The sequence below is a fragment of the Phyllobates terribilis genome, unplaced genomic scaffold, assembly GCF_046119375.1.
Source record: "Phyllobates terribilis strain yellow unplaced genomic scaffold, ASM4611937v1 Scaffold_517__1_contigs__length_1237599, whole genome shotgun sequence".
NCBI lineage: Eukaryota > Metazoa > Chordata > Amphibia > Anura > Dendrobatidae > Phyllobates > Phyllobates terribilis.
In genome coordinates, this window is record NW_027363277.1 from 971,849 (window position 1) to 993,748 (window position 21,900).

The window sequence follows — 21,900 nt, forward strand, 5'->3', positions numbered from 1 at the left end:
GTGCATTATCTCTGTACTGTGACCTCACTATGTGCATTATCTCTGTACTGTGACCTCACTATGTGCATTATCTATGTACTGTGACCTCACTATGTGCATTATCTATGTACTGTGACCTCACTATGTGCATTATCTATGTCCTGTGACATCACTATGTTCATTATCTCTGTGCTGTGACATCACTATGTGTATTATCTTTGTAATGTGACATCACTGTGTTTATTATCTCTCTACTGTGACCTCACTATTTGCATTATCTCTATACTGTGACATCACTATGTGTATTATCTCTGTAATGGGACATCACTGTGTTTATTATCTCTTTACTGTGACCTCACTATGTGCATTATGTATGTACTGTGACCTCACTATGTGCATTATCTCTGTAATATGACATCACTGTCTTTATTATCTCTCTACTGTGACCTCACTATGTGCATTATCTCTGTACTGTGACCTCACTATGTGCATTATCTATGTACTGTGACCTCACTATGTGCATTATCTATGTGCTTTGACATCACTATGTGCAGTATCTCTGTGCTGTGACATCACTGTGTTTATTATCCCTGTACTGTAACATCACTATGTGTATTATCTTTGTAATGTGACATCACTGTGTTTATTATCTCTCTACTGTGACCTCACTATTTGCATTATCTCTATATTCTGACATCACTATGTGTATTATCTCTGTAATGTGACATCACTGTGTTTATTATCTCTCTACTGTGACATCACTATGTGTATTATCTCTGTAATGTGACATCACTGTGTTTATTATCTCTCTACTGTGACCTCACTATGTGCATGATCTATGTACTGTGACCTCACTATGTGCATTATCTATGTACTGTGACATCACTATGTGCATTATCTCTGTGCTGTGACATCACTATGTGTATTATCTCTGTAATGTGGCATCACTGTGTTTATTATCCCTGTACTGTAACATCACTATGTGTATTATCTCTGTAATGTGACATCACTCTGTTTATTATCTCTCTACTGTGACATCACTATGTGCATTATCTCTGTAATGTGACATCACTGTGTTTATTATCTCTGTACTGTGACATCAATATGTGTATTATCTCTGTAACGTGACATCACTGTGTTTATTATCTCTGTACTGTGACCTCACTATGTGCATTATCTATGTACTGTGACATCACTATGTGCATTATCTATGTACTGTGACCTCACTATGTGCATTATCTCTGTACTGTGACATCACTATGTGCATTATCTATGTACTGTGACATCACTATGTGCATTATCTCTGTACTGTGACCTCACTATGTGCATTATCTCTGTACTGTGACATCACTATGTGCGTTATCTATGTACTGTGACCTCACTATGTGCATTATCTATGTACTGTGACATCACTATGTGTATTATCTCTGTAATGTGATATCACTGTGTTTATTATCTCTCTACTGTGACCTCACTATGTGCATTATCTATGTAATGTGACATCACTGTATTTATTATCTCTGTAATGTGACATCACTATGTGCATTATCTTTGTACTGTGACATCACTATGTGCATTATCTATGTACTGTGACGTCACTATGTGCATTATATTTGTACTGTGACATCACTATGTGCATTATCTATTTACTGTGACCTCACTATGTGCATTATCTATGTACTGTGACATCACTATGTGCGTTATCTATGTACTGTGACCTCACTATGTGCATTATCTATTTACTGTGACCTCACTATGTGCATTATCTCTGTACTGTGACCTCACTATGTGCGTTATCTATGTACTGTGACCTCACTATGTGCATTATCTATGTACTGTGACATCACTATGTGCATTATCTCTGTACTCTGAACTCACTATGTGCATTATCTCTGTACTCTGACCTCACTATGTGCATTATCTATGTACTGTGACCTCACTATGTGAATTATCTCTGTAATGTGACATCACTGTGTTTATAATCTCTGTACTGTGACCTCACTATGTGTTTTATCTCTGTAATGTGACATCACTGTGTTTATTATCTCTCTACTGTGACCTCACTATGTGCATTATCTCTGTACTGTGACCTCACTATGTGTATTATCTCTGTAATGTGACATCACTGTATTTATTATCTCTGTAATGTGACATCACTATGTGCATTATCTTTGTACTGTGACATCACTATGTGCATTATCTATGTACTGTGACGTCACTATGTGCATTATCTATGTACTGTGACCTCACTATGTGCATTATCTATGTAATGTGACCTCACTATGTGTATTATCTCTGTACTGTGACCTCACTATGTGCATTATCTATGTACTGTGACCTCACTATGTGCGTTATCTATGTACTGTGACATCACTATGTGCATTATCTATGTACTGTGACATCACTATGTGTATTATCTCTCTAATGTGACATCACTGTGTTTATTATCTCTCTACTGTGACCTCACTATGTGCATTATCTCTGTACTGTGACCTCACTATGTGCATTATCAATGTACTGTGACATCACTATGTGCATTATCTCTGTGCTGTGACATCACTGTGTTTATTATCTCTCTACTGTGACCTCACTATGTGCATTATCTCTGTACTGTGACCTCACTATGTGCATTATCAATGTACTTTGACATCACTATGTGTATTATCTCTGTAATGTGACATCTCTGTGTTTATTTTCTCTCTACTGTGACCTCACTATGTGCATTATCTCTGTACTGTGACCTCACTATGTGCATTATCTATGTACTGTGACCTCACTATGTGCATTATCTCTGTACTGTGACCTCACTATGTGCATTATCTCTTTACTGTGACATCACTATGTGTATTGTCTCTGTAACGTGACATCACTGTGTTTATTATCTCTCTACTGTGACCTCACTATGTGCATTATATATGTAACGTTACCTCACTATGTGTATTATCTCTGTAATGTGACATCACTGTATTTATTATCTCTGTAATGTGACATCACTATGTGCATTATCTCTGTACTGTGACCTCACTATGTGCATTATCTCTGTACTGTGACATCACTATGTGCATTATCTATGTACTGTGACATCACTATGTGCATTATCTCTGTACTGTGACCTCACTATGTGCATTATCTCTGTACTGTGACATCACTATGTGCGTTATCTATGTACTGTGACCTCACTATGTGCATTATCTATGTACTGTGACATCACTATGTGTATTATCTCTGTAATGTGATATCACTGTGTTTATTATCTCTCTACTGTGACCTCACTATGTGCATTATCTATGTACTGTGACCTCACTATGTGCATTATCTATGTACTGTGACATCACTATGTGCATTATCTCTGTGCTGTGACATCACTATGTGTATTATCTCTGTAATGTGACATCACTGTGTTTATTATCCCTGTACTGTGACATCACTATGTGTATTATCTCTGTAATGTGACATCACTGTGTTTATTATCTCTCTACTGTGACATCACAATGTGCATTATCTCTGTGCTGTGACATCACTATGTGTATTATCTCTGTAATGTGACATCACTATGTTTATTATCTCTGTACTGTGACATCAATATGTGTATTATCTCTGTGCTGTGACATCACTATGTGTATTATCTCTGTAATGTGACATCACTGTGTTTATTATCTCTCTACTGTGACATCACAATGTGCATTATCTCTGTGCTGTGACATCACTATGTGTATTATCTCTGTAATGTGACATCACTGTGTTTATTATCTCTCTACTGTGACCTCACTATGTGCATTATCTCTGTACTGTGACCTCACTATGTGCATTATCTATGTAACATTACCTCACTATGTGTATTATCTCTGTAATGTGACATCACTGTATTTATTATCTCTGTAATGTGACATCACTATGTGCATTATCTCTGTACTGTGACATCACTATGTGCATTATCTCTGTACTGTGACATCACTATGTGTATTGTCTCTGTAACGTGACATCACTGTGTTTATTATCTCTCTACTGTGACCTCACTATGTGCATTATCTCTGTACTGTGACCTCACTATGTGCATTATCTATGTAACATTACCTCACTATGTGTATTATCTCTGTAATGTGACATCACTGTATTTATTATCTCTGTAATGTGACATCACTATGTGCATTATCTCTGTACTGTGACATCACTATGTGCATTATCTCTGTACTGTGACATCACTATGTGCATTATCTATGTACTGTGACATCACTATGTGCATTATCTCTGTACTGTGACCTCGCTATGTGCGTTATCTATGTACTGTGACCTCACTATGTGCATTATCTATGTACTGTGACATCACTATGTGTATTATCTCTGTATTGTGATATCACTGTGTTTATTATCTCTCTACTGTGACCTCACTATGTGCATTATCTCTGTAATGGGACATCACTATGTGCATTATCTATGTAATGTGACATCACTGTATTTATTATCTCTGTAATGTGACATCACTATGTGCATTATCTCTGTACTGTGACCCCACTACGTGCATTATCTCTGTACTGTGACCTCACTATGTGCATTATCTCTGCACTGTGACATCACTATGTGCATTATCTATGTACTGAGACATCACTATGTTCATTATCTCTGTACTGTGACCTCACTATGTGCATTATCTCTGTAATGGGACATCACTATGTGCATTATCTATGTAATGTTACCTCACTATGTGCATTATCTTTGTACTGTGACATCACTATGTGCATTATCTATGTACTGTGATGTCACTATGTGCATTATATTTGTACTGTGACATCACTATGTGCATTATCTATTTACTGTGACCTCACTATGTGCATTATCTATGTACTGTGACATCACTATGTGCGTTATCTATGTACTGTGACCTCACTATGTGCATTATCTATTTACTGTGACCTCACTATGTGCATTATCTCTGTACTGTGACCTCACTATGTGGGTTATCTATGTACTGTGACCTCACTATGTGCATTATCCATGTATTGTGACATCACTATGTGCATTATCTCTGTACTCTGACCTCACTATGTGCATTATCTCTGTACTCTGACCTCACTATGTGCATTATCTATGTACTGTGACCTCACTATGTGAATTATCTCTGTAATGTGACATCACTGTGTTTATAATCTCTGTACTGTGACCTCACTATGTGTTTTATCTCTGTAATGTGACATCACTGTGTTTATTATCTCTCTACTGTGACCTCACTATGTGCATTTTCTCTGTACTGTGACCTCACTATGTTCATTATCTATGTAATGTGACCTCACTGTGTGTATTATCTCTGTACTGTGACCTCACTATGTGCATTATCTATGTACTGTGACCTCACTATGTGCGTTATCTATGTACTGTGACATCACTATGTGCATTATCTCTCTACTGTGACCACACTATTTGCGTTATCTATGTACTGTGACCTCACTATGTGCATTATCTCTGTACTGTTATCTCACTATGTGCATTATCTATGTACTGTTACCTCACTATGTGCATTATCTATGTACTGTGACATCACTGTATTTATTATCTCTGTAATGTGACATCACTATGTGCATTATCTTTGTACTGTGACATCACTATGTGCATTATCTATGTACTGTGACGTCACTATGTGCATTATATTTGTACTGTGACATCACTATGTGCATTATCTATTTACTGTGACCTCACTATGTGCATTATCTATGTACTGTGACATCACTATGTGCGTTATCTATGTACTGTGACCTCACTATGTGCATTGTCTATTTACTGTGATCTCACTATGTGCATTATCTCTGTATTGTGACCTCACTATGTGCGTTATCTATGTACTGTGACCTCACTATGTGCGTTAGCTATGTACTGTGACCTCACTATGTGCATTATCTCTGTAATGTGACATCACTGTGTTTATTATCTCTCTACTGTGACCTCACTATTTGCATTATCTCTATACTGTGACATCACTGTGTATTATCTCTGTAATGTGACATCACTGTGTTTATTATCTCTGTACTGTAACATCACTATGTGTATTATCTCTGTACTGTGACATCACGGTGTTTATTATCTCTCTACTGTGACATCAATATGTGCATTATCTCTGTACTGTTACCTCACTATGTGCATTATCTATGTACTGTGACCTCACTATGTGCATTATCTATGTACTGTGACCTCACTATGTGTATTATCTCTGTAATGTGACATCTCTGTGTTTATTTTCTCTCTACTGTGACCTCACTATGTGCATTATCTCTGTACTTTGACTTCACTATGTGCATTTTCTATGTAACGTTACCTCACTATGTGCATTATCTCTGTACTGTGACCTCACTATGTGCATTATCTATGTAACGTTACCTCACTATGTGTATTATCTCTGTAATGTGACATCACTATGTGCGTTATCTATGTACTATGACCTCACTATGTGCATTATCTATGTACTGTGACATCACTATGTGCATTATCTATGTACTGTGACATCACTATGTGTATTATCTCTGTAATGTGACATCACTGTGTTTATTATCTCTCTACTGTGACCTCACTATGTCCATTATCTCTGTACTGTGACCTCACTATGTGCATTATCTATGTATTGTGACCTCACTATGTGCATTATCTATGTACTGTGACATCACTATGTGCATTATCTATGTACTGTGACATCACTATGTGTATTATCTCTGTAACGTGACATCACTGTGTTTATTATCTCTCTACTTTGACCTCACTATGTGCATTATCTCTGTACTGTGACATCACTATGTGTATTATCTCTGTAATGTGACATCACTGTGTTTATTATCTCTCTACTGTGACATCACTATGTGCATTATCTCTGTGCTGTGACATCACTATGTGTGTTATCTCTGTAATGTGACATCACTGTGATTATTATCTCTGTACTGTTATCTCACTATGTGCATTATCTATGTACTGTTACCTCACTATGTGCATTATCTATGTACTGTGACGTCACTGTATTTATTATCTCTGTAATGTGACATCACTATGTGCATTATCTTTGTACTGTGACATCACTATGTGCATTATCTATGTACTGTGACGTCACTATGTGCATTATATTTGTACTGTGACATCACTATGTGCATTATCTATTTACTGTGACCTCACTATGTGCATTATCTATGTACTGTGACATCACTATGTGCGTTATCTATGTACTGTGACCTCACTATGTGCATTATCTATTTACTGTGATCTCACTATGTGCATTATCTCTGTATTGTGACCTCACTATGTGCGTTATCTATGTACTGTGACCTCACTATGTGCGTTAGCTATGTACTGTGACCTCACTATGTGCATTATCTATGTACTCTGACCTCACTATGTGCATTATCTCTGTACTGTGACCTCACTGTGTTTATTATCTCTCTACTGTGACCTCACTATGTGCATTATCTCTGTACTGTGACCTCACTATGTGCATTATCTATGTAATGTGACCTCACTATGTGTATTATCTCTGTACTGTGACCTCACTATGTGCATTATCTATGTACTGTGACCTCACTATGTGCATTATCTTTGTACTGTGACATCACTATGTGCATTATCTCTGTACTGTGACCTCACTATGTGCATTATCTATGTACTGTGACCTCACTATGTGCGTTATCTATGTACTGTGACATCACTATGTGCATTATCTCTCTACTGTGACCACACTATTTGCATTATCTATGTACTGTGACCTCACTATGTGCATTATCTATGTACTGTGACATCACTATGTGCATTATCTCTGTAATGTGACATCACTGTATTTATTATCTCTGTAATGTGACATCACTATGTGCGCTATCTATGTACTGTGACCTCACTATGTGCATTATCTATGTACTGTGACATCACTTTGTGCATTATCTATGTACTGTGACATCACTATGTGTATTATCTCTGTACTGTGACATCACTATGTGGATTATCTCTCTAATGTGACATCACTGTGTTTATTATCTCTCTACTGTGACCTCACTATGTGCATTATCTCTGTACTGTGACCTCACTATGTGCATTATCTCTGTACTGTGACCTCACTATGTGCATTATCTATGTACTGTGACCTCACTATGTGCATTATCTATGTGCTGTGACATCACTATGTTCATTATCTCTGTGCTGTGACATCACTATGTGTATTATCTCTGTAATGTGACATCACTGTGTTTATTATCCCTGTACTGTAACATCACTATGTGTATTATCTCTGTGCTGTGACATCACTATGTGTATTATCTTTGTAATGTGACATCACTGTGTTTATTATCTCTCTACTGTGACCTCACTATTTGCATTATCTCTATACTGTGACATCACTATGTGTATTATCTCTGTAATGGGACATCACTGTGTTTATTATCTCTTTACTGTGACCTCACTATGTGCATTATGTATGTACTGTGACCTCACTATATGCATTATCTCTGTACTCTGACCTCACTATGTGCATTATCTCTGTAATATGACATCACTGTCTTTATTATCTCTCTACTGTGACCTCACTATGTGCATTATCTCTGTACTGTGACCTCACTATGTGCATTATCTATGTACTGTGACCTCACTATGTGCATTATCTATGTGCTGTGACATCACTATGTGCAGTATCTCTGTGCTGTGACATCACTGTGTTTATTATCCCTGTACTGTAACATCACTATGTGTATTATCTTTGTAATGTGACATCACTGTGTTTATTATCTCTCTACTGTGACCTCACTATTTGCATTATCTCTACATTCTGACATCACTATGTGTATTATCTCTGTAATGTGACATCACTGTGTTTATTATCTCTCTACTGTGACATCACTATGTGTATTATCTCTGTAATGTGACATCACTGTGTTTATTATCTCTCTACTGTGACATCACTATGTGCATTATCTCTGTACTGTGACCTCACTATGTGCATGATCTATGTACTGTGACCTCACTATGTGCATTATCTCTGTACTGTGACCTCACTATGTGCATTATCTCTGTACTGTGACCTCACTATGTGCATTATCTATGTACTGTGACCTCACTATGTGCATTATCTATGTGCTGTGACATCACTATGTTCATTATCTCTGTGCTGTGACATCACTATGTGTATTATCTCTGTAATGTGACATCACTGTGTTTATTATCCCTGTACTGTAACATCACTATGTGTATTATCTCTGTGCTGTGACATCACTATGTGTATTATCTTTGTAATGTGACATCACTGTGTTTATTATCTCTCTACTGTGACATCACTATGTGTATTATCTCTGTAATGTGACATCACTGTGTTTATTATCTCTCTACTGTGACCTCACTATGTGCATGATCTATGTACTGTGACCTCTCTATGTGCATTATCTATGTACTGTGACATCACTATGTGCATTATCTCTGTGCTGTGACATCACTATGTGTATTATCTCTGTAATGTGACATCACTGTGTTTATTATCCCTGTACTGTAACATCACTATGTGTATTATCTCTGTAATGTGACATCACTCTGTTTATTATCTCTCTACTGTGACATCACAATGTGCATTATCTCTGTGCTGTGACATCACTATGTGTATTATCTCTGTAATGTGACATCACTGTGTTTATTATCTCTGTACTGTGACATCAATATGTGTATTATCTCTGTAACGTGACATCACTGCGTTTATTATCTCTGTAATGTGACATCACTATGTGCATTATCTCTGTACTGTGACCTCACTATGTGCATTATCTATGTAACGTTACCTCACTATGTTTATTATCTCTGTAATGTGACATCACTGTATTTATTATCTCTGTAATGTGACATCACTATGTGCATTATCTCTGTACTGTGACATCACTATGTGCATTATCTATGTACTGTGACATCACTATGTGCATTATCTCTGTACTGTGACCTCACTATGTGCATTATCTCTGTACTGTGACATCACTATGTGCGTTATCTATGTACTGTGACCTCACTATGTGCATTATCTATGTACTGTGACATCACTATGTGTATTATCTCTGTAATGTGATATCACTGTGTTTATTATCTCTCTACTGTGACCTCACTATGTGCATTATCTATGTAATGTGACATCACTGTATTTATTATCTCTGTAATGTGACATCACTATGTGCATTATCTTTGTACTGTGACATCACTATGTGCATTATCTATGTACTGTGACGTCACTATTTGCATTATATTTGTACTGTGACATCACTATGTGCATTATCTATTTACTGTGACCTCACTATGTGCATTATCTATGTACTGTGACATCACTATGTGCGTTATCTATGTACTGTGACCTCACTATGTGCATTATCTATTTACTGTGACCTCACTATGTGCATTATCTCTGTACTGTGACCTCACTATGTGCGTTATCTATGTACTGTGACCTCACTATGTGCATTATCTATGTACTGTGACATCACTATGTGCATTATCTCTGTACTCTGAACTCACTATGTGCATTATCTCTGTACTCTGACCTCACTATGTGCATTATCTATGTACTGTGACCTCACTATGTGAATTATCTCTGTAATGTGACATCACTGTGTTTATAATCTCTGTACTGTGACCTCACTATGTGTTTTATCTCTGTAATGTGACATCACTGTGTTTATTATCTGTAACGGGTCCGGGAGGCGGAACCTCTGAGCTACTATACAAGGGGGCGGCCCTTGTAAGGGAGCGGGTGGCAGTCTCTGGGTGAACGGACAGGGAGTTACGTCAAGTGATCAGGGCAGTCTCTGGGTAAGGGGTAGGTACGACCTGTGATGGCAGAGCCTCCGGGTAGGCTAGCAGGCAGATGGTAGATGTGTGCTCCCAGGTGAGCAAGCGAGAGTCTCTGGAATAGCAGGTGGTCACGGCACGTGACGGCGGAACCTCCGGGCTGGCAGGCAGGTAGGTAACGGAGAAGCGCTCCCAGGTGAGCGGGCAAGAGTCTCTGAGATAGCTGGTGGTCACAGCACGTGACAACGGGACCTCCGGGCTGGCAAGCAGGCAGGTAACGGAGATGCGCTCCCAGGTGAGCGGGCAAGAGTCTCTGAGATAGCTGGTGGTCACAGCACGTGACAACGGAGCCTCCGGGCTGGCAAGCAGGCAGATAACGGAGAAGCGCTCCCAGGTGAGCGGGCAAGCTGGTCCATAGACAGACTGACCGGAGTAGTAAGGCAGACCGTCGGACCTCAGGCAAGCAGGCAGGTAGCTGATATGCGCTCCCAGGTGAGCGGGCAGGCTGGTCCTTTAGACAGACTGACAGGAGTAGTAAGGCAGACCGTCGGACCTCAGACTGGCAGACAGGTAACAAGTATTCAGGCAGGAATCAGGCAGGTAACTGGCAGGTAAACTAGCAGGAAACTGGCAGGAAACTGGCAGGTAACTGGCAGGTAACTGGCAACGGGACCTGAGGGCTGAAGCACAGGTGAGACACAGGTGCAAACAACATTGCTCGGGCACCTCCATTTTGGAGGAGGTGCCTTATATATGATGAAGTCCTCCGGCCATTGGCCGGGGACTCCTTAGGACGGCGCGCGCGGCCCCTTTAAGAGGAGGGGAGCGCGCGCGCGCGCGCCCTAAGCACAGGGGCCGGGAAGGAGCGCGCGCTGAGAGCAGAGCGGGAGGAGGACGCCGGGAAGGAGCGCGCGCTGACAGCAGAGCGGGGAGAGGACGCTGGGCACGGAGCAGAGCGGTGAGGGGAGCAGCGTCCCTGCCTAGCAGAGGGCAGGGACGCCAGCGCTACAGTACCCCCCCCTTTAGGCCCCCCCTTTTTTAGGCCAGACAGAAATTTAGCTAGGATGAGAGGGGCATGGATGTTCTCCCGGGGCTCCCACGTTCTCTCCTCAGGACCAAACCCCTTCCAATCTACCAGAAAAAAGGTCTTTCCTCTTACCCTTTTGGTGGCAAGAATGTTCTCTACCTCAAACTCGTCCTCAGCAGAAACCGGAGCAGGAGGCGTACCTGTAGACTTGGAAAAAGAGTTAAGCACCACAGGTTTGAGGAGAGACACATGGAAGGAGTTAGGGATCCGTAAGTTGGCCGGGAGTTTCAATTTATAGGCCACCGGGTTGATCTGACTGATGACCTCCAGTGGGCCGATGAACCGAGGCCCTAACTTATAGGAAGGGATCTTGAGCCGGACATATTTGGACGAGAGCCAGACTTTATCCCCAGGGCGGAATTGAGGAGGGTCCAGACGTTTTTTGTCAGCGTGTCTTTTCATACGCTCGGATGACAGAAGGAGTGCGGACCGGGTACTCTCCCATATGGAGGAAAATTTGTTAACAAGAGATTCCGCAGCCGGATTGTCCGCCGAGGTGGAGACGGGAAACGGGATCCGAGGATGCTGACCGTAGACTACAAAAAACGGGGATTTGGAGGAAGACTCGCTCTCGTGATTGTTGTACGAGAATTCGGCCCATGGCAGGAGATCCACCCAGTCAGAATGGTGGGCATTAACGAAGTGCCGAAGGTAACTGGTCAGGTTCTGATTGATCCGCTCCACTTGACCATTAGACTGTGGGTGGTAAGCGGAGGAGAAGTCCAGGGTGACGTCCAGCAATTTACAAGTGGCTCTCCAGAAACGGGAAGTGAACTGTACCCCACGATCCGACACGATGTGACGGGGCAGGCCATGAAGACGGAAGATGTGGCGGATAAAGTCTTTAGCCAGCTCGGGTGCAGACGGAAGACCTGGCAGTGGAATGAAGTGAGCCATCTTGGAGAAGCGGTCAGCGACCACCCAAATGACCATACAACCGGCAGAGACGGGTAGATCAGTAATGAAGTCCATCGCTATATGCTGCCAGGGGGCAGCAGGTACTGGCAGAGGTAGGAGGCGGCCGGCCGGCAGGTGTCTCGGAACTTTGTTGCGGGCGCAGGACACACAGGCAGAAACAAAGTCTATTACATCCTTGTGCAGGTTAGGCCACCAGTAGTGCCGGGTAATAAGCTGGAGGGTCTTTTTCTGACCGGCGTGGCCAGCTAGTTTAGACGAATGACCCCAGTGTAGGATCTTCTCCCGATCAGGTACTGGTACGAACGTCTTACCAGGAGGAAGACGATTTAGACTCACGGGAGCCACCTGCATTACTCTGGCGGGATCGATGATATGTTTCGGATCCTCCTCGAGATCAGACACCAGAAAGGACCGAGACAAAGCGTCCGCCTTGACGTTTTTGTCAGCCGGGCGAAAATGAAGGACAAAATCAAAACGAGCAAAAAACAAGGACCACCGGGCTTGGCGCGGGTTAAGTCTCTGGGCATGCTGGAGGTAAGCCAAGTTCTTGTGGTCAGTGTAAATTATTACCGGGTGAAGAGCCCCCTCGAGCAGGTAACGCCACTCCTCCAATGCCAGTTTGATGGCCAATAACTCTCGGTCTCCTATGGAATAGTTGCGCTCAGAGGAGGAGAAGAGTTTAGAGAAGAAGCCACAAGTTACCATCCTCCCGGAAGATGATTTTTGAGTAAGTACCGCTCCGGCTCCAGAGGAGGAGGCGTCAACTTCCAGGAAGAACTGCTTGTTGCCATCTGGGCGATGCAGCACCGGGGCGGAAGAGAAGGCCTGTTTAAGGGAAAGAAAGGCCTCCTCTGCTTCGGGTGGCCACTCTTTGGGATTAGTACCTTTACGGGTGAGCGCAGAAATTGGGGCCGTCCGGGAAGAGAAGTGTGGTATGAAGAGGCGGTAGTAGTTGGCGAAGCCCAGGAATCGCTGAATGGCCTTCAACCCCTCCGGTCGGGGCCATTTCTCGATGGCAGACAGTTTCTCAGGATCCATTTGTAGGCCGGTCTGAGAGATAATGTAGCCCAGAAACGGAAGCGAGGTCTGCTCAAAGAGGCACTTCTCAAATTTAGCGTAGAGATGGTTCTGCCTTAGCCTGAGCAGGACCTGACGAACGTCCCTCCGGTGAGTCTGGAGATCCGGAGAGAAGACCAAGATGTCGTCCAGGTACACCACTACGCAGGAGTAGAGAAGGTCCCGGAAGATGTCATTGACCAACTCTTGAAAGACGGCAGGAGCGTTACAGAGACCAAAGGGCATTACCAGGTATTCATAGTGGCCGTCCCGGGTGTTGAATGCCGTCTTCCATTCATCCCCCTGACGAATACGAACCAGGTTGTACGCCCCACGGAGGTCCAGTTTGGTGAAGATCCTAGCCCCCCTCAGGCGATCAAATAATTCTGGAATGAGCGGAAGGGGGTACTTATTCTTCACCGTGATCAGGTTTAGGCCTCTATAGTCTATACAGGGACGGAGAGAACCGTCCTTCTTTTTGACGAAAAAGAAGCCTGCTCCCGCCGGGGAGGTAGATTTCCGGATGAATCCTCTGGCCAGATTCTCCTCAATATATTCGGACATTGACCGGGTCTCAGCAGCGGATAAAGGATAGATACGCCCACGGGGAGGAGTAGTACCGGGTAGCAGATCGATGGGACAGTCGTATGGTCTATGTGGTGGTAATGTCTCTGCCTCCTTTTTATTAAAGACATCTGCATAAGACCAATAAGGAATCGGAAGTCCAGGTAGATTAGCTGGGGTAGGAGAGGGACGGACGGGATGGACGGGAACCAGGCAGGTTTTATGACAGTCTTGTCCCCAGCGAAGGACCTCTCCGGTTTGCCAGTCTAGCACGGGTGCATGTCTCTGGAGCCAGGGCAGACCTAGCAAGAGGGCGTGAGAGAGTCCAGGCAGAACATGAAAGGAGATACTTTCAGAATGCAGCATTCCCACCTGCAGGGTAATGGATTCAGTGATGAGTTGAATGGGGCGAGGTAAGAGGCCCCCATCCACGGCAGCGACAGACAAGGGTACAGCCAGAGGTTTGGTGGGGATGCGGTATTTCTCAACCAGGGACTGTGAAATAAGGTTCCCGGCTGCTCCAGAGTCAAGTTGGGCTAGTTCGAAATAACGGTTCTCCCCGTAGATGATCGAAACTGACAACAGCAGGGATGGAGAGGATTTATTCTTGTCTAGGTGGACCTCTCTGAGCGAACCTAGACACAGGCGTTTCCCGACCTCTCCGGGCAGGCACGGATCCGGTGCTCCTTACTGCCACAGTAGAAGCAGCTCCCCTCGGCACGGCGTGAGTCCTGACGGGTTTTGACCATCTTGGTCTGGTCGACCTGCATAGGCTCAGGAGAGTGTACCTGGGGAGAGATGGAGGGAATGACGGGTTTCTGGAAAGTAGGAGCTAAACGTGGAATCCTTCTCTCACGGGTGACCTCTTTGGCACGCTCCTGGAACCGTAGGTCAATCCGGGTGGCAAGGGTTATCAGATCATCGAGAGAGGTAGGAATGTCCCGACCAGCAAGTTCATCTTTAATACGACCGGACAGACCCTCCCAGAAGACGGATACCAGAGCGTCGTTATCCCAGGCCAGCTCCGAGGCAAGGGTGCGGAACCGTATGGCATATTGGCCCACGGTGAGACCCTCCTGACGGAGGCGTAGCAGAGAGGATGCGGATGAGGTCTTCCGTCCGGGTTCGTCGAAGACTTTCCGGAAAGCCGAGAGAAAAGCAGGCAAGTTGGACACCAGGGGGTCTCCTCTCTCCCATAGAGGATTTAGCCAGGCCAGGGCCTCCCCGGTGAGATGGGACATGATAAAGGCAATTTTGGCCCGGTCGGAATTAAACTGATGGGACAAAAGTTCAAAGTGCAGGGTGCACTGATTTATGAAGCCCCGAGCCTGGACGGAGTCGCCTCCGAAGCGAGGAGGTGCAGACAGCCGGGGACCGGGATAGGTTACCATGGTATTAGTGGGTAGCGGAGCTGCCGGGTTGCGAGTCATGGTACTGGCAGTGGCTGCAGGTGGTGCAGTCAGAGTGTCCAGGCGAGTATTGACATTCCGCAGGTGACCCAGGATGGACTCCTGTTGGGACCTTTGACGGGACAGTTCATGACACAGGTCCGTGAGCGAGGGAGCTTGGGTGCCACCGGGTTCCATGGCCCGAGCAAACTGTAACGGGTCCGGGAGGCGGAACCTCTGAGCTACTATACAAGGGGGCGGCCCTTGTAAGGGAGCGGGTGGCAGTCTCTGGGTGAACGGACAGGGAGTTACGGCAAGTGATCAGGGCAGTCTCTGGGTAAGGGGTAGGTACGACCTGTGATGGCAGAGCCTCCGGGTAGGCTAGCAGGCAGATGGTAGATGTGTGCTCCCAGGTGAGCAAGCGAGAGTCTCTGGAATAGCAGGTGGTCACGGCACGTGACGGCGGAACCTCCGGGCTGGCAGGCAGGTAGGTAACGGAGAAGCGCTCCCAGGTGAGCGGGCAAGAGTCTCTGGAATAGCTGGTGGTCACCGCACGTGACAACGGGACCTCCGGGCTGGCAAGCAGGCAGGTAACGGAGATGCGCTCCCAGGTGAGCGGGCAAGAGTCTCTGAGATAGCTGGTGGTCACAGCACGTGACAACGGAGCCTCCGGGCTGGCAAGCAGGCAGATAACGGAGAAGCGCTCCCAGGTGAGCGGGCAAGCTGGTCCATAGACAGACTGACCGGAGTAGTAAGGCAGACCGTCGGACCTCAGGCAAGCAGGCAGGTAGCTGATATGCGCTCCCAGGTGAGCGGGCAGGCTGGTCCTTTAGACAGACTGACAGGAGTAGTAAGGCAGACCGTCGGACCTCAGACTGGCAGACAGGTAACAAGTATTCAGGCAGGAATCAGGCAGGTAACTGGCAGGTAAACTAGCAGGAAACTGGCAGGAAACTGGCAGGTAACTGGCAGGTAACTGGCAACGGGACCTGAGGGCTGAAGCACAGGTGAGACACAGGTGCAAACAACATTGCTCGGGCACCTCCATTTTGGAGGAGGTGCCTTATATATGATGAAGTCCTCCGGCCATTGGCCGGGGACTCCTTAGGACGGCGCGCGCGGCCCCTTTAAGAGGAGGGGAGCGCGCGCGCGCGCGCCCTAAGCACAGGGGCCGGGAAGGAGCGCGCGCTGAGAGCAGAGCGGGAGGAGGACGCCGGGAAGGAGCGCGCGCTGACAGCAGAGCGGGGAGAGGACGCTGGGCACGGAGCAGAGCGGTGAGGGGAGCAGCGTCCCTGCCTAGCAGAGGGCAGGGACGCCAGCGCTACATTATCTCTCTACTGTGACCTCACTATGTGCATTATCTCTGTACTGTTACCTCACTATGTGCATTATCTATGTAATGTGACCTCACTATGTGTATTATCTCTGTACTGTGACCTCACTATGTGCATTATCTATGTAATGTGACCTCACTATGTGTATTATCTCTGTACTGTGACCTCACTATGTGCGTTATCTATGTACTGTGACATCACTATGTGCATTATCTCTCTACTGTGACCACACTATTTGCGTTATCTATGTACTGTGACCTCACTATGTGCATTATCTATGTACTGTGACATCACTATGTGCATTATCTATGTACTGTGACATCACTATGTGTATTATCTCTCTAATGTGACATCACTGTGTTTATTATCTCTCTACTGTGACCTCACTATGTGCATTATCTCTGTACTGTGACCTCACTATGTGCATTATCAATGTACTGTGACATCACTATGTGCATTATCTCTGTGCTGTGACATCACTGTGTTTATTATCTCTCTACTGTGACCTCACTATGTGCATTATCTCTGTACTGTGACCTCACTATGTGCATTATCAATGTACTTTGACATCACTATGTGTATTATCTCTGTAATGTGACATCACTGTGTTTATTTTCTCTGTACTGTGACCTCACTATGTGCATTATCTCTGTACTGTGACCTCACTATGTGCATTATCTATGTACAGTGACCTCACTATGTGCATTATCTCTGTACTGTGACCTCACTATGTGCATTATCTCTGTAATGTGACATCACTGTATTTATTATCTCTGTAATGTGACATCACTATGTCCATTATCTCTGTACTGTGACCTCACTATGTGCATTATCTCTGTACTGTGACATCACTATGTGCATTATCTATGTACTGTGACATCACTATGTGCATTATCTCTGTACTGTGACCTCACTATGTGCATTATCTCTGTACTGTGACATCACTATGTGCGTTATCTATGTACTGTGACCTCACTATGTGCATTATCTATGTACTGTGACATCACTATGTGTATTATCTCTGTAATGTGATATCACTGTGTTTATTATCTCTCTACTGTGACCTCACTATGTGCATTATCTATGTAATGTGACATCACTGTATTTATTATCTCTGTAATGTGACATCACTATGTGCATTATCTTTGTACTGTGACATCACTATGTGCATTATCTATGTACTGTGACGTCACTATGTGCATTATATTTGTACTGTGACATCACTATGTGCATTATCTATTTACTGTGATCTCACTATGTGCATTATCTATGTACTGTGACATCACTATGTGCGTTATCTATGTACTGTGACCTCACTATGTGCATTATCTATTTACTGTGACCTCACTATGTGCATTATCTCTGTACTGTCATCTCACTATGTGCGTTATCTATGTACTGTGACCTCACTATGTGCATTATCTATGTACTGTGACATCACTATGTGCATTATCTCTGTACTCTGAACTCACTATGTCCATTATCTCTGTACTCTGACCTCACTATGTGCATTATCTCTGTAATGTGACATCACTGTGTTTATAATCTCTGTACTGTGACCTCACTATGTGTTTTATCTCTGTAATGTGACATCACTGTGTTTATTATCTCTCTACTGTGACCTCACTATGTGCATTATCTCTGTACTGTGACCTCACTATGTGCATTATCTATGTAATGTGACCTCACTATGTGTATTATCTCTGTACTGTGACCTCACTATGTGCATTATCTATGTACTGTGACCTCACTATGTGCGTTATCTATGTACTGTGACATCACTATGTGCATTATCTCTCTACTGTGACCACACTATTTGCGTTATCTATGTACTGTGACCTCACTATGTGCATTATCTATGTACTGTGACATCACTATGTGCATTATATCTGTACTGTGACCCCACTACGTGCATTATCTCTGTACTGTGACCTCACTATGTGCATTTTCTCTGCACTGTGACATCACTATGTGCATTATCTATGTACTGTGACATCACTATGTTCTTTATCTCTGTACTGTGACCTCACTATGTGCGTTATGTATGTACTGTGACCTCACTATGTGCATTATCTATGTACTGTGACCTCACTATGTGTATTATCTCTGTAATGTGACATCACTGTGTTTATTATCTCTCTACTGTGACCTCACTATGTGCATTATCTCTGTACTGTGACCTCACTATGTGTGTTATCTCTGTAATGTGACATCACTGTATTTATTATCTCTGTAATGTGACATCACTATGTCCATTATCTCTGTACTGTGGCATCACTATGTGCATTATCTATGTACTGTGACCTCACTATGTGCATTATCTCTGTATTGTGACAATACTATGTGCATTATCTATTTACTGTGACCTCACTATGTGCATTATCTATGTACTGTGACATCACTATGTGCATTATCTCTGTACTGTAACCTCACTATGTGCATTATCTATGTACTGTGACCTCACTATGTGCATTATCTATGTACTGTGACATCACTATGTGCATTATCTATGTACTGTGACATCACTATGTGTATTATCTCTGTAATGTGACATCACTATGTGCATTTTCTATGTACTATGACATCACTATGTGCATTATCTCTGTACTGTGACCTCACTATGTGCGTTATCTATGTACTGTGACCTCACTATGTGCATTATCTATGTGCTGTGACATCACTATGTGCATTATCTCTGTACTGTGACCTCACTATGTGCATTATCTATGTATTGTGACCTCACTATGTGCATTATCTATGTACTGTGACATCACTATGTGTATTATCTCTGTAATGTGATATCACTGTGTTTATTATCTCTCTACTGTGACCTCACTATGTGCATTATCTCTGTAATGTGACATCACTGTATTTATTATCTCTGTAATGTGACATCACTATGTGCATTATCTCTGTACTGTGACCTCACTACGTGCATTATCTCTGTACTCTGACCTCACTATGTGCATTATCTATGTACTGTAACCTCACTATGTGTATTATCTCTGTAATGTGACATCACTGTATTTATTATCTCTGTAATGTGACATCACTATGTGCATTATCTCTGTACTGTGACCTCACTACGTGCATTATCTCTGTACTCTGACCTCACTATGTGCATTATCTATGTACTGTGACCTCACTATGTGCATTATCTCTGTAGTGTGACCTCACTATTTGCATTATCTCTGTACTCTGACCTCACTATGTGCATTATCTATGTACTGTGACCTCACTATGTGCATTATCTCAGTAGTCTGACCTCACTATTTGCATTATCTCTGTACTCTGACCTCACTATGTGCATTATCTATGTACTGTGACCTCACTATGTGCATTATCTATGTACTGTAACATCACTATTTGTATTATCCCTGTAATGTGACATCACTGTGTTTATTATCTCTCTACTGTGACCTCACTATGTGCATTATCTTTGTACTGTGACCTCACTATGTGCATTATCTATGTACTGTGACATCACTATGTGTATTATCTCTGTAATGTGACATCACTGTATTTATTATCTCTGTAATGTGACATCACTATGTGCATTATCTCTGTACTGTGACCTCACTACGTGCATTATCTCTGTACTCTGACCTCACTATGTGCATTATCTATGTACTGTGACATCACTATGTGTATTATCTCTGTAATGTGACATCACTGTATTTATTATCTCTGTAATGTGACATCACTATGTGCATTATCTCTGTACTGTGACCTCACTACGTGCATTATCTCTGTACTCTGACCTCACTATGTACGTTATCTATGTACTGTGACCTCACTATGTGTATTATCTCTGTAATGTGACATCACTGTGTTTATTATCTCTCTACTGTGATCTCACTATGTGCATTATCTCTGTACTGTGACCTAACTATGTGCATTATCTCTGTACTGTGACCACACTGTGTGCATTATCTCTGTACTGTGAGCTAACTATGTGCATTATCTCTGTACTGTGACCTAACTATGTGCATTATCTATGTAATGTGACCTAACTATGTGCATTATCTATGTACTGTGACATCACTATGTGCATTATCTATGTACTGTGACCTCAATATGTGTATTATCTCTGTGCTATGACCTCACTATGTGCATTATCTATGTACTGTGACCTCACTATGTGCATTATCTATGTACTGTGACATCACTATGTGCATTATCTATGTACTGTGACCTCACTATGTGCATTATCTCTGTAGTGTGACCTCACTATGTGCATTATCTCTATACTCTGACATCACTATGTGTATTATCTCTGTAATGTGACCTCACTATTTGTATTATCTCTGTAATGTGACATCACTGTGTTTATTATCTCTCTCCTGTGACCTCACTATGTGCATTATCTCTGTACTGTGACATCACTATGTGCATTATCTATGTACTGTGACCTCACTATGTGCATTATCTATGTACTGTGACATCACTATGTGCATTATCTCTGTACTGTGACCTCACTATGTGCGTTATCTATGTACTGTGACCTGACTATGTGCATTATCTATGTACTGTGACATCACTATGTGCATGATCTATATACTGTGACATCACTATGTGTATTATCTCTCTAATGTGACATCACTGTGTTTATTATCTCTCTACTGTGACCTCACTATGTGCATTATCTCTGTACTGTGACCTCACTATGTGCATTATCTATGTACTGTGACATCACTATGTGTATTATCTCTGTAATGTGACATCACTGTGTTTATTATCTCTCTACTGTGACATCACTATGTGCATTATCTCTGTGCTGTGACATCACTATGTGTGTTATCTCTGT